Source organism: Canis lupus, chromosome 13 (genome assembly GCF_048164855.1).
Source record: "Canis lupus baileyi chromosome 13, mCanLup2.hap1, whole genome shotgun sequence".
Taxonomy (NCBI): Eukaryota; Metazoa; Chordata; class Mammalia; order Carnivora; family Canidae; genus Canis; species Canis lupus.
In genome coordinates, this window is record NC_132850.1 from 57,925,685 (window position 1) to 57,939,947 (window position 14,263).

At 37.9% G+C, this 14,263-nt stretch overlaps 1 long non-coding RNA gene across 1 annotated transcript in view; it reads left to right on the plus strand.

Annotated features, from left to right (window-relative positions):
• LOC140602258 (uncharacterized) overlaps positions 1 to 13,796 on the plus strand; it is a 113,134-nt gene extending 99,338 nt beyond the window's left edge. Inside the window, exon 3 of the long non-coding RNA XR_012005229.1 lies at positions 13,450 to 13,796. This is a non-coding gene — a long non-coding RNA (uncharacterized lncRNA). The remainder of the gene's footprint in view (positions 1 to 13,449) is intronic.
• The last annotated feature ends 467 nt before the right edge of the window (positions 13,797 to 14,263 follow it).

Genomic DNA, 14,263 nt, shown 5'->3' on the forward strand with positions numbered 1-14,263 from the left:
TTAAAGGCTTAAGCTTTCAGAAGTGAAAATTCTTAATTTGTGGTTAAAAATAAATAGCTGCAAAAAAGCTAAATCAAGATAAATAAATGTATGTGTGGCATTTAAAATATGAGGAAATAATACCAAATGAGACCAAATGAACTCTAGCTACAGTATGAAGGATTTAGATTGAATATTATTGAGAGCTACCAGGAAGACATTCTTAAATCATTTGTTCCGCCAATGTTATTGAAGGCCTACCATAGGTCAGGTGTATGTGAGGAATTTAAGATTTGTTGCTAATTTCTCATTATTCTTTGAAAAATGAGAATCTTGTCCACTGTTAAAACTTACCCACTGTTAAAGTCTTTAATGTCCCTCATAAAATGCTGGTTTGACTGGGATTTTTTAGAGAGCAAGATCTAGACTTTTTGTCACAACGTCCAAGGGCAATCGCCAAAGTGCTGAATGTTTGGCTGAAGAACAGGATATTTATGAGGGCGCATAAGTGCTTTGTTTTGGTGGTGAAGTGTATTGGGTTGTAAATTTTAGGAAATAACTCACGTAAGGAACATCTGTTTATTGTCAGGGAACTTCCTGTTACCTTGGCTGCCACTGTCTTTGTTCAGGCGCTACCCATTTCTTGCCTAGATCACGACAGTGTAAGCATATCCAGTTTTCCTCCCTTTAATCTCGTCCTTTTTTAATATATATTCCACTCTGGATATATATATATATATATATATATATATATATATATATATATCTGCCCAATATATATATATATATATATGGATATATATATATCTGCCCAAGTGACCTTTTAAAAGCATGCCCCTCTCCTGTTTAAGGATCTTTAATCCGCTGTTTTGAGGATTACAATCCGCTTTCACAAACAAGGTGCGGCATCATTTGACTTTTCTCTTTTCAAAGTTTTTGTCTCGCTACCGGTTTATACTTTTACTTAGCCAGATGCATTCTTTGCAGTTCCACGAAGAGCACGTGCATCCCTGGGCCTGTCCTTGCTGCCTTGCTGGCATAACCTCCATGTTGTTTCCTACTCTGTGAACGGTTAGTGTTACCATCCTAGGCTGAGATAGGTTGCCTTTCTCTATTTCTATTTGGTTCCCATCATGCCTTCCTTGTTCATAGGTCTAGGAGAGTACCAGCCTCACTGGGTTGAATCTCCTTTTTCTCTGTCCTAATACAACATGAGTTCTTTGAGGTCAGGGACTGTGTCTTGTTCATCTTTATAGACAAAGAGCTTAACATGATTTCTGGTAAGTGAAAGGAATATGATAAATGTGACGAATGAGAAACAAGTTTTATTTTTTGACACTGTTCATCCGGTTAATATAGTAGGTAAAAATACCTGCTTACCTACATTTGTTTGAAAGTATCAGGTTATTATTTGAAAGCATTCTCTTCCTAACTTTATTACCAAAAATTGTGGGGACTATATTTGAGGGTTACAGTTCAAACATTAATAGAGTGCAGATGGTATAGTTCATTGGTTAAGAAGATGATCACTGGAGTCTGAGTGTGTGTAGTTGAATCTTGGATCTTTAACTTATTAACTGTGAATCTGAACAAATGACATCTGTAATGCCTTGGTTTTCCCATCTATAGAATAACAGTGCCCATACATAGGATTGTTGCAGGATTAATTGGGATCATCTTTGTTAAGCACTTAAGGTATCTGGAAGAGAGCTAGAATTTTTGTTTTTAAGATTTGCTTATTTATTTATTTGAGAAATACAGAGAGCAGAGGAAGGTGGAAAGGGAGAAGGAGAGGATCCCAAGCAGACTCCCTGGTGAGTGTGGAGCCTGATACGGAGCTCCATCCCAGGACACTGAGATCATGACCTGAGTCAAAATCACAAGTTAGATTCTTAACCGACTGAGCCACCCAGGCATCCCAGAGAACAAGAATTTTAAATAAATGTTAGATATTATTATTTTGTTAGATATTATTATTTTGTGGCTCTGCTCTTTCTGTCCTGGGCTCTGCTGATGGTCTTTGTAACAGATGGGAGCCTAAAGCAAGGTGGTAAGTACTGAACAGAGGGAGATCAAAAGATGATAAAGGCATGACCCCTTCTCACCAACTTACAAAGTAAACATTAATTATTTCTCATAAGGAACCAAGAGACAATCCATTCTAAGCATCTAGAAGAGGAGATATTAACCTTAGTTAGGACAGGAATTTTTAACCCTAGCACTGTTAGCCTCTTGAAATGAGTAATAATTTATCAAGGGAGGTTGGCTTGTATATTGTAGGGTATTTAGCAACATTTCTGGCCTCTACCAAGTAGATGCCAATAGCTTATCCCTTGCTGTGAAAACCAAAAATATTGGCAAACATTGCCACCCCACACCTCACTGGGGGAGAATAAAATCCTTCTCATTTAAGATCCATTGAGCTATGGGAATCTGGGGAAAACATTGCCTGGATATGCAGGAATCTGTGTGGTGAAGTCAGACCAACTGTGAAGGTAATTTTCAAATGAATAGCAAAGATCAGAAAAGTCTTTGAAAATTCACCTTTGGGATACCTTGAAAAATCTGATTGATCTTTATCTGTCTAAAGTGAATTAGGTGTTCAGTTTGAGGGAGGGACAGATTACCCAAGCCTTATTATTAACATTTGCCACTTCCAGAAGGTGATAGATCATCTAGTGCATTCTCAATACATCAAAAGAGGAAACATTAATGATAGGCTTGAAGATGCAAAACATGGCTCCTGAAACTATGGAACTTTTTAACTAAACTCTTTAAAGACAAAGATTATATTTTATAAGACAAATTTATAAGACACATTAAAAATCACAAGATGGATATGACTATATTAATTAAGATTTTATTTATTTATTTGAGAGAAAGAAAGTGAGAGAGAGAATGAGCATGAGCAGGGGGAGGGGCAGAGGGAGAAGCAGGTTCTCTGCTGAGCAGGGAGCCCGATGAAGGGCTCTGATCCCAGGACTCTGAGATCATGACTTGAGCTGAAGGCAGATGCTTAATGGAGCCGCCCAGGTGCCCCTAGGTATGACTATATGTAAAGAATAATTCAAGACAAAAAGAAAGGCACTTTCATCACTTTATGAACACAAAACTCACTAGGAATTTAAGGAAGAAGGGAACTTAACAGGCCCGCTAGTAGAGAAAGGCTTTCCCCAGAATGCTGGATAAACAGATCCCTGAAAATAAGTGGTATTTAGGTGAGAAAGATGGCAGATTTCAGGCTAATAAGTCCTGAACAAAGCCACGAAGCTAGAAGTTCTCTTCTCTCTAAAAATGATTTTCAGAGAATCATGTTTACACATCTGTAGGAAAGTTTCAGTTTCCAAAGCTGTTTCTTTCTCTTTTTTTCCCCTCAGATTCTCATTGCTTTGGTTATATGTGTTATGATAAAGATATCCTTTTTTTCTTAACAGCTCCCAAGGATTCTGGGTCACTTTTGGGGTCACATTAATAAATAAAAGAGAACATGACATCACACACAGTGACGTGCCATGTATATTTTCACACTTTACTTTCCTAGAGTATATAAATAGAGGTGCATAGAAGTGGCAATCATCAGCAAAGCAAATCAACAGATAAAGAAATTTACACCACAGATTAACCAAATCATCTCCTGGCAACCCAAATCCTCTCTCTTTCTCTGAAATTTAAGTCAAAGTAATACTCTTTCACTCCACAGCAGTGAAGACCATGCCAAATGAAAAAATGTGAAAACATTCAAAGGAACATATTTTAAAAAATCTTTTACAGGTTTTTTGCTCCATCATCCTTTGAGCAAAAAGTTCTATGTAGCACACTGTTCTAATTTGCAATGTTTCATGTCCAGTATTCCCTAATTTAGAATGCTAAAATTGATTCATGTGTTCCCACAGAAGTAATCACGAATCATTTTTGTAATCTGTGGGCATGTTTGTGTGAGTGTGCTTGATTAATAGAGAGAGAGTGAGAGAGGGAAAAACAAAATCCCTCCATATTCAGAGGTCAAATCATGCTCAGAGGTTGAGACCTCTTAACTGAAGACTGAAGTAATTCTACTGATAATTTGGACCTGAAATTTCACATTCTGGGATTCACTTTCCAGCAAGAACAAAGGTATCGCATTTACAGTAATATTTAAATCTTGATAGTCTATGCTCCAGTTTCTTGAAGAAAAGGAAATCAGTCTTTTCCTCTCAGGAAGTCTGCCTCCCTAAAGGCTAAAAATAAATCATCATCTGTGTTATCAAATGTTTGCTGTGTCCTATTAACTGAGGCTCTGGATAACATTATTTTTCTTCTAGGAGATGGAACCCCCAGAAGGAGAGGATTTTTTTTTTTTTTCATATTTTCAGTACCAAAGACTGTAGTGGTCAATGCCATCCGCTGTGTGGTCTGGTCTCAACGTCCCTGTCCGGCACTGACCACTGCCACTTGGCAGCCTGTAGGTCACTGGACTGCTGCTATCCTGTTGGACTACTGGCAGTGAAGGGGAAGTGTAGATATAATGCATCTAAAACTCTCATGACCCAGAGCTGTGTCCATAATATGCTAATTGTCATTGGATGATGATGACCAAGAGGGCTTTAACGTTCAGCTCGGCAAGACTAAACTGTAGACAGACTTCTTGTCTGTAGGCTACTGGACAACCTTTTCTTAGACCGTTTACTTTAGCAAATTTGTAATTATGAATTCTTTCTTTGCTCCTTTGAGATGTAAATATTTTTAAAGTCTTGCCAATTTTGTTTCTCAAGGACCCGTTTGTAAAAAAGATTCATTTTAGGAGAGAAGGGTGGAGGGAGAGAGAAACTTTAACAGACTTGGAGCTCAGTGAGGAGCCCTATGCCAGGCTCAATCTCATGACTCTGAGGTCAGGACCCACGCCCAACCAAGAGTTGGCGCTTAACTGACTGAGTCACAGACATGCCCCTCTCAAGGACCCTTCGAAATGTATTTATCAATGAAGATAGTGCTTCTTAGTCATATCTTAGTCTCTGTGGGAGGGTAGGTGTCTCACTTGATGCTTCAAGTTGCATCACTACTTCCTCTCATCAAAATAGGAGAGGTTTATTTTGCCTTGGGAAATAGCCAATTAGAAAACTTATATGACCTATGAGTTCCTCCTCCTCCTAGTTCCTCCTAATGGCATTGAGCACTATAGTCTTTGGTATGGGGGAAATGAAAAAAAAAATTCCTCTCCTTCTGGGGGGTCCCATCTCCTAGAAAAAAAATGTTATCCAGAGCCTCAGTTAATAGGACATAGCAAACATTTGATAACGCAGGAGGAATGGTAGCATCGTACTTTTCTGTAAGTTCACCCAGAGCTTAATTCATACCCTTTCTTTCAGCAGAGTTGGTTCAGACTGACTTCTGGACTCTCCTATTGCAATAGCCTTCAATAAAGTCTTTGCTTGTTTAATTTTGTTCAGTGAGGTTTTTGCTTTGACAATGGTGATGATCGTTTTCTCCGGTTTAAAGATTAGGAGCTCAGAGAATGGTGGCACCAGTGGAAATAAATAGAGGACTGTGAAGAGATACTCCTTTGATGAGGGAACTTGTTGAATTCAGACATTTGAGACTTAAACTGGCGATTGACATTCAGGTTGAAGAAGTGACCCTGGAGCATTGATAGTACAAAAACTTGAGAGACAGTCAGTATGGGAGTGATGTTTAAAGTTCTGATGGTGTGTTGTTTCTCTGAAGGAGCAGGCATGGAGAGAGGAGCAGAAGTGCTAGGATGGGAGCTGCCAGGAAAGAAGAATAAAAGGGTCCTCAATAAACAACAGAAACAAAAATGGAGGGGGAAAAAAAAAAAAAAAAGCTTGGTTTTTAACTGAAAGGCTATGGGTCAGCTCATAAAAGAGTGTTACATGACTAGAACGGTGATAAAAAGAATTTTAAAAGGGGAATGTATAGTAAAGAACAGGTTCAGAAATTGTATACAAATCACTTGAGATTTGGACAAAGGAGAGAAGTAGAAAGTTGGAATAAAATACTTTTTCCTAAACTGGATAAGACTAAAGCATTTATTAAAGGTAGACAAAACAAAACAAAACAACACAAGAGAGACAGGTAATCAAGACACTGGATAGTTGCTGTTGGCAGGCCACCTTGTCCTTTAAGTGAAGGCTTTGAGTGTGTGTGTGTTGAATGCTAACTTTGTTAGCAGTATTTCCTTTTTTTTTTTTTTTTTAAAGATTTTATTTATTTATTCATGAGAGACACACAGAGAGAGGCAGAGACACAGGCAGAGGGAGAAGCAGGCTCCATGTAGGGAGCCGATGTGGGACTTGATCCTGGGACTCCAGGATCACACCCTGGGCCAAAGGCAGATGCTCAACTGCTGAGCCACCCCAGTCATCCCAGCAGTATTTCCTCTGGTGAAAATAAATTTCTATCTTAAAAATTATTTTTTGGAGTTGGTTGCATTTTCTTTTTAGTAGTAAATTGAAAAAGAAAGGTCAGGTAAATTTGTATGGCTTCATTTTCTTTTTTTAAAGAAGAATTCTACCTAATTGAGGATAAGGTTTCTTCCAGGTCAGTGAATCTGATGGTATTTCAGGGGCAAATGGCCTATTGCAGAAAACTAATGGCAAAGTATTTGTTTTACAAAGGAAAGGCTTCATATCACTTAAGAAAACAAGAGGAAGTAGGTAAATAACATTTTTTCCCCTGAATTTTTGACTTGTAAAAGCATAGTAGAAGTGAAGATAATATATTATGTACTATTTGAAAGTCATTTTGAATTGGTCTATCTGAGCATCTGCCAGGCACTTTTAATTCACTTAATACACGACTTCTGTGAGGGAAAGGATCATTACAATTCCCACTTTACTGACAAAGAAACTGGCAGATTAAGTAACTTTCCCAGAATTGCTTTCCTTGGCAGTAGAGATTAGAATCCAGACAACCTAGTGCCAAAACCTATGTACACTTTATTTGATGGCTTCTTGTAGTGTAGACAAAAAAATAGATGTTGCAAGTTCCTTTTTTTTTTAATTTATTTTTATCATTTATTTATTATTATTTTTTGTTGTTGTTGCAAGTTCCTAAATGGGATTCACCTCTTCAAAGTTTATCTAGGAACAATACATTTGAGAGAAACTGGTTCAAATTAGATGTTACACGTTATTTATTTATTTATTTTTTGTTACACGTTATTTTAAAAATGTTTCCCTCATGCTTTGGATGTTTCCCTTTTTGAATGTTTTACTTATAAAGATGTGAAAAAAAACTATTTTTGTAGCACCTGATATAAGAATATATTCATTGGGCAAGACTAGTTTCATGGAGAAAATAAATATCCTCTACTTTCATTTTCCTGATGAGAAGCTCCAAAAAATTTATTTGGTTGATGAGAATATATAACCATTCAGGAATGTAGCAAAATTCAATGTAATTCAATGTAATATTGAATTTATCATTAATTACAGGTGTGTGTGTGTGTGTGTATGTGTGCACATATGTATCTGTGCTCTCAGGACCAATAGTCTATGTAACACCTTTGTGGGAATTGGATAAAGATGCCCTCCTTACATGGATGGATTAGAGAACACACCCAGCCGAGCAAGAAAAGCCTGGTGGTCCTGTGCACTCTAAATCCACAGTGTCTGGCTTCCAGTTGTGGCTCAGCCTCATCATTGTGAAATGGCTTTGGTAAACTGGCTTCTCTACTTCTATCTCTTCATCTACAAATTAGGGGCTTTCAGAGTTTTCCCTACAGGTAAATATGTGTATTAATTGAGATGTTAAGATGAATGTCTAGCCCAGAGCAATATCTGACATTTTTTAGAAATAGTTTTTTCTACTTGCTTTTTATGTAGATGAAAAAAAAACCCAACTTATTGATACTTTTCTCATTCACGATATCTCTGTCTTTATCATCACTAGACATACTTTTTGAATAATTTAAGGCAGTTATTCAGGGTCCAATAGCTTGGATCTCAAGTTGAGACATAGCACTCTGTTTTTTGTGTTTGATACCGTCATAGAAAATTTCATCTCAGTCTAGCGCTACGCATCACAGAGTATCAGGACAATTTTTTTTCTCATTCTTTTGAGTGTAGGTTGGTGATTTCTACAGTGTAATTATTTTATGTGTTACTTTCTAAAAGGCTGTTTAAAATGTTTGTTACAACTACATCCAATGTTTCTTATTGTGAATCCATACCCAAGGAATAATTAATAAATCTGTGAAATTTCTCTTTTTCTTTTCATGAAGAATTTCTCCCATTTCTTTTCCTCTTATACTTCTGAAAAATTATGCACAATGGGAATATTTCTCTGATGTAGACCACGTTGTGAAGGTGTCAGCTTGTGATTCAAATACTCAGCCTCCCCATTCTTGTCCCCTTTTACTCATTACAGACTCCCTCCCCTACTTTTTGGATCCAATGCCCCAATTCTTGCCCATTTTCCTGTGCTTTCTCACTTTTAAGTTCTTTTAATGTGATGGCTGATAATTTATACTTTACTACAAATGAATTACAATGACTTCATTTATACTGGAAACCACTTAATTGGGGGTGGATGACCATGTTTGGGTGGGAGAGACTTGGAATGACAAGGAGAAGTTTAAGGGCAAGATGCCCCTTGTATCTCCCTTTTACCCTTTTACCCCAGTAAGAGACTCTCCAAAGAGAGTGTTGGTTTTTCATTGACAAATGGCCCAAAATATTGCACTGAGTGTATTTAAATAGGCAAAGAAGACTCTGTTTAAGACTATTGATATAAGGGAGAAAGATGGAATTTGACCTGAAGGCAACAGGACAGCTGGGCATTTATAGTGAATGGATAATGTGAAGGAATCACTGGATTGAAAATACTAAGAGGAATTTGGTTAGGCATCAAAGATTGGAGGAATTTTCACTAAACTAGCTTAACAAGATTCTTGCTAAAATTAGGCTCAGTTGACCATGGGCAAGTCTTTGCTGAGAAGAGGGCTCAGAGAAGCCCAACTAAAGCTTAGTCAGAAAAGGAGTTCTTGTCAAGGAGTAGAGGTTAATGATGAAGGACTGAGGAAAGATGGATGATATAATTTCCAACTTTCTTTAGCCAAAAATGTTGGTGTTTGAAGCTCTCCTATTCCTTCTCTACAATGGTAATAGCTTATCATTTTTATAGTCCAGATATGCCTCTCTCTCTCTCTTTTTTTTTTAAGATTTATTTCTTGGGGTGTCTGGGTGGCCCAGCTCAGGTCATGATTCCAGGATCTTGGGATTGAACCCTATGTTGGGTTTCCTGCTTGGTGGGGGTCTGCTTCTTCTCCCTATGTGCTCTCTCTTTTTCAAGTAAATAAATAAAAATCTAATATATATATATACACACACATATATATGGATTTATTTATTTATTTATTTATTTATTTATTTATTTATTTAATATTGGGAGTCCATAACGAGGGGAGGAGCAGAGGAGAAGATTGGGGAGCCTGATGTTGGGCTCAATCCCAGGACTTTGAGACTATGACCTGAGCTGACGTCAGACGCTTAACTGGCTTTGAAATCCTCATCTGCTTCTGAACTCTTTATATATTTGTAAATGCTATTCAGATATCCCAAAGAAAATCATGATGAGATTCAGAAAGCATCTCCTTGAAGTGAGGATGCAGAGAGGCACACTGTAATTGCATTCCTGGCTTTTGAGCAAATACCTATTAGTGTCCCAATGTATGTATACTCCATTGCATAAAAGGACAGGAAAATAGGTTAACATTGGGGAAAATTAAAAATACTGAAGAACTAATCACTTAAAAGGAGAAAAAGGTTGTTAAAATTTGGATTGTCATGGAAAGTAATCCCAAATTCCAAATTGGTTACTGTCTGCTTCATTTTGTATGTAAAGAATCATGAGCTTCAAGGAGGATGGATCCTGGAATCTGCTTTGTAAATAACTAAATGTGGAATTCTCATGGTCCCACACTCACTCAAACTAGCAAATCACTGCCCTGGGAAATGTAAAATCTTTTTTTTCTTTTTAAACTTTAATGATAATGTACTTTGTCTCTGATTTAATAAAAATGGCTTGAATTGATAGAGCTAGATTGGCTAAACGAAGGAACAAAACATGTATACTCAGATTAAGCTTTGCATCTCAGAGAAATAAGAGTAAATTCCATTTATGTAATTTTGAAAGTGCTCCTCTCTCCTTTTCTTTCTCTCTTCTTTCATTCCTGAAGAACAGCCAAGAAATGACTTCAATTTGCCCACCTGAAAAGCTGAGTTACAATCTGGAGATTAACCATTTTGCTGAAATCACTATTTGCAGAAATATACAGCTCCTTAGCTGGGCGAAAGTGTTCTTGTCATGATGGAAGGCAGGTGTGACACAGCTGGAAGGGAAGGGTTGCCATGGTCACAGCAAAAGCCTTTAGATAGCTCAGATGCCTGAGAGTTGGCCTGCCTGGAACGTCTGATTCATAGCCCTGATGGATAACAGTCCCTAGGGAAGTTTGAGTGCTCAACACTGTGATATGCTTTCACTCCTTCATGGATTCAAGTTTGATCTGACAAAATAATCTTGGAACATGCGATGTTACCCGCGTGTTTTCAAGTCCAAGCGACAGATGTGGGTTAAGAATACTTATGGTGCTTGGAGTTTTTGAATACATTTGTCACTCTCACTTGTTGCTTCAGAATGGACATAATGCAGACTTTGGAATTTGCTTCTGGAGTCCAGATTACCAGGGTTTCAACACAGGCCATGCTATTTTTTTAGTGTGCCTGATTCTGAGCAATCTATTTCGCTTTTCTGTGCCTCATTTTCACTTCCACAAAGTGGAATGGTAGTACCTTTTCATAGAGGTTTTTCAGAAGGATTAAATGAGATGATGCAAGTGGAGCATTTGAAACTGTGCTTGGCACATACACAGTGAGTGCTCTTTAAATGTTAATACTTTCTAAAGTGAGCAACAAATTGAGCTATTCAGTTTCTCATGAAGGACTTCATTTTTAAAGTGTTTAAACATATTCAATTCCTAAATTTTAGAGATTCTAAAATATATGGAACTCAGCTGAGAGTGTGTGCACATGTGTGTGCATGTGGTAGGTGCCAGGAGAGAGTAAGCAATGTAAATCCAGGCACTGGCCATTTGCCTCCATGGTATTAACGATGGATGGGGAAGAAATAAAGTCACAGATAAGGAATACTAGCTTCCCTCTCAAACTTGTATCTTCTGTAAGTTCTCAGTGTTATGTTATATCCTTTATATTCCACTGCAGGAGGGGGATGAAATGAGGCTGATTTGGGGAAGACACAGTTCTGGTGTCATATTTATGTCTTTGTAAGGTTGTCTAAGAAGAGTTTAATTTCTATGACCCATTTCCTCATTAGGATGATGAAGAAAAAGGAACACAGGTAGGGTGGGCACAATATGACTTATTAAGAATCTAAATTTTTGTTGTATAGGGGCAGCCTGGGTGGCTCAGCGGTTTAGTGCAGCTTTTGGCCCAGGGTGTGGTCCTGGAGACCTGGGATCGAGTCCCACGTTGGGCTCCCTGCATGGAGCCTGCTTCTCCCTCTGCCTGTGTCTCTGCCTCTCTCTCTCTCTGTGTGTCTTTCATGAATAAATAAAATCTTAAAATAATTTTTTTCTTATGTATAGTATGAGAGGAGACTAAGGGTCTCCATTGGATTTTGTGGGAAGACTTTGAGTTAAGAAGAGGGGCACTCACTAACAATTTTTCTCTCTTTATCAAAAGAGATTAGGTCTATCAAGCCAAGAAGTTGTTCTTTATCCTACAAATTGTATTTCAGCTGAGCGGGAATGACGAGAACATAGTCATCAGTAGACTTAAAAGTGATCCACTAAATCAGTCAGGAAGGAGCATGGGGGAAGTAGAAATTGATATATACAGAGTTCATTTTCTTCCAGATTGGCAAGTATTACTCTTGTTCTTTTCTTGTCATATAATCTGCCTGTTTTTCAGTTCTCCTATCTCTTCTTCACATATTGGAAGAGTAGAGCAGTACTGGCCCATGTCAGATTTTTACACAACACTATTACTACGTGCCTTTTGACTTTTCCAAGCATAACTGTAAACCTTGTCTGTAAGACACAGATATATTATTACCAAAGGTTTTTTTTGCATAAATTTATATTAAGTAATTTAAAATATCTGGATATTTTAAAACTTAATTCTCAGTGGCTACTATATATTTCTTCCTATCTGTGCAGCTGCACCCCAGCAGATTCTAAGCCAAGCGTGGGTGATTGTCTAGTGAAGCTGAAGAAATGACCCAGAGACACTGAGTAAGACATAGATTTTTGGGAGAACTTACATACAGGGAGTCCAGGGAAGGCAGACTGGACAAAGCATCTGCTGCCAGGATCTACCTGCAGCAAGGTTTTACAGGATAGTAACTTAGCCTAGCAACTATCTATATAGCTTTTACCCTCCTTGCATGGCCAGCTTTCCAGGAGTCAAGCCCTGCCATCCAGACGCCATTCCTTACAAACAACAGGCTCTGGGCCTACCACCCCCAGAGCCCTTGACCTTGGACACTGAACAATACGTTTTTCTATACGTTTTGCTTGATGGGAGTGCAGAGAGAGGACGGGATCTCTACATTTTCATGACAATGATTAGTGGGAGCATTTATTCAGGGTGTTTGTACAAAACAGACTTCCATGTACCATACAATATCCTGAAAGCCATAGTGCCAAAGTATCAGTGAAGATGAAAATATCAGTAATAAAAAAACTGTGGGATTCTTATACTTTTAGTTCTATATTCTTTTTTTTTTTTAAATTGGAATTCCATCCAAGCTTCAAATGATGTTTTATTCCTCCTACCTGTTTCATTGTTTGTTGTCCTTGAATTAATTTTGCTCTTCTAATTCCAAGCAGACAGAACCTGTTTATTTTAACAATGTGGCCCCACTCTCCTTCTGGCTATAGTAGAAGATAGAATTGTGGGGCACCTGGGTGGTGCAGTCAGATAAGTATTTAGCCCTTGGTCATGATCTCAGGGTCTTGAGATAGAGCTGAGTCAGCTCCATGCTCAGCGGAGTCAGCCTAAGACTCTCTTTCCCTCTCCCTCTGCCCCTCTCCCACCTCATGCTCTCTCTCCCTCTCTCAAATAAATAAATAAATTTTATAAAAAGATGCAGTTGTGTGTGTGTGTGTGTGTGTGTGTGTGTGTGCGTGTGTTAGCTGGGGTTTGTTACTTCTTAGGGACTCAATCCTACCCTGAGCCAGGGAATACTTCAATGAGATAGCCTTGTTTACCTTCTCATTTGAGATTTTTTTTTTTTTTCATTTTTTAGAATTTTCTGGCTTCATGAGGGTTGGGATGGATATAGAAAGCAAGTGATGACGTCCAAAGAGGCACCATGTATTTACTAACTATATATTGAGTAAAAATGGTCATGTCTGAGGATTAAAGAGGATGTTTTTTAGCTTCAAATATTTAGCTACTTCTTGAATATGTAGATAACAAATTGGTTCCTAAGAATGTATTATTTGCTCCACAGGTTCAGAGATCAATGGGAATATGCAAATGTTAAGACAAAATCCAGAGCTGCGAGGTCAAGCTCTAAATGTCACCATCAATCACTATGGTCTGAAGTCTTCACCGGGTGTAAAAGGTGCCCTACAGACTGAAATGTGTAGGGAGAGCTGTTTTTGTTATTAAGATTCTGCTTTTGGGGCACCTGGGTGGCTCAGTTGGTTAAGCCTCTGTCTTCTGTTTAATCGTGATCCCAGGGTTCTGGGATAGAGTCCAGGGTCAGGCTCCCTCTTCCTCTGTCCCTCTCCTGCTCTTGCTCTCTGTCTCACTCACTCACTCTCAAATAAATAAATAAATAAATAAATAAATAAATAAATAAATAAATATTCTGCCGTCTGCTACTTGTACTAGTTCTTGGTAAAAAGATTTTATATACTCCTATAGACATAACATTTCAGTCCCAGTTAGGAATAAAAAAAGAGCATTTTCATAGATTCATTGGGAGGCAATTGACATACAATAAACTTTTCATTTTAGCCAGTGTAAAATTTTATAGATTTTGACACCAATAAAACCATCACCACAACCAAGAAAATGAATATATCTGACATCCTCTGAAAGTTTCCTTGTGCCATTTGTGATTCCTCTCTCCAGGCCAACACTCCACTCTCCTTAATGCAACTGACCACAAGTCCGTTTTCTGTCAACATATATTAGCTTGCACTTTTTTTTGAGTTTTATACAAAGAGAGTCATACGGTATGCACTCTACTTTGGATTCTTTCCTTCAGCATAATTTTGAAAATCATAGATGTTATGTATATTAATAGTTTATTTCTT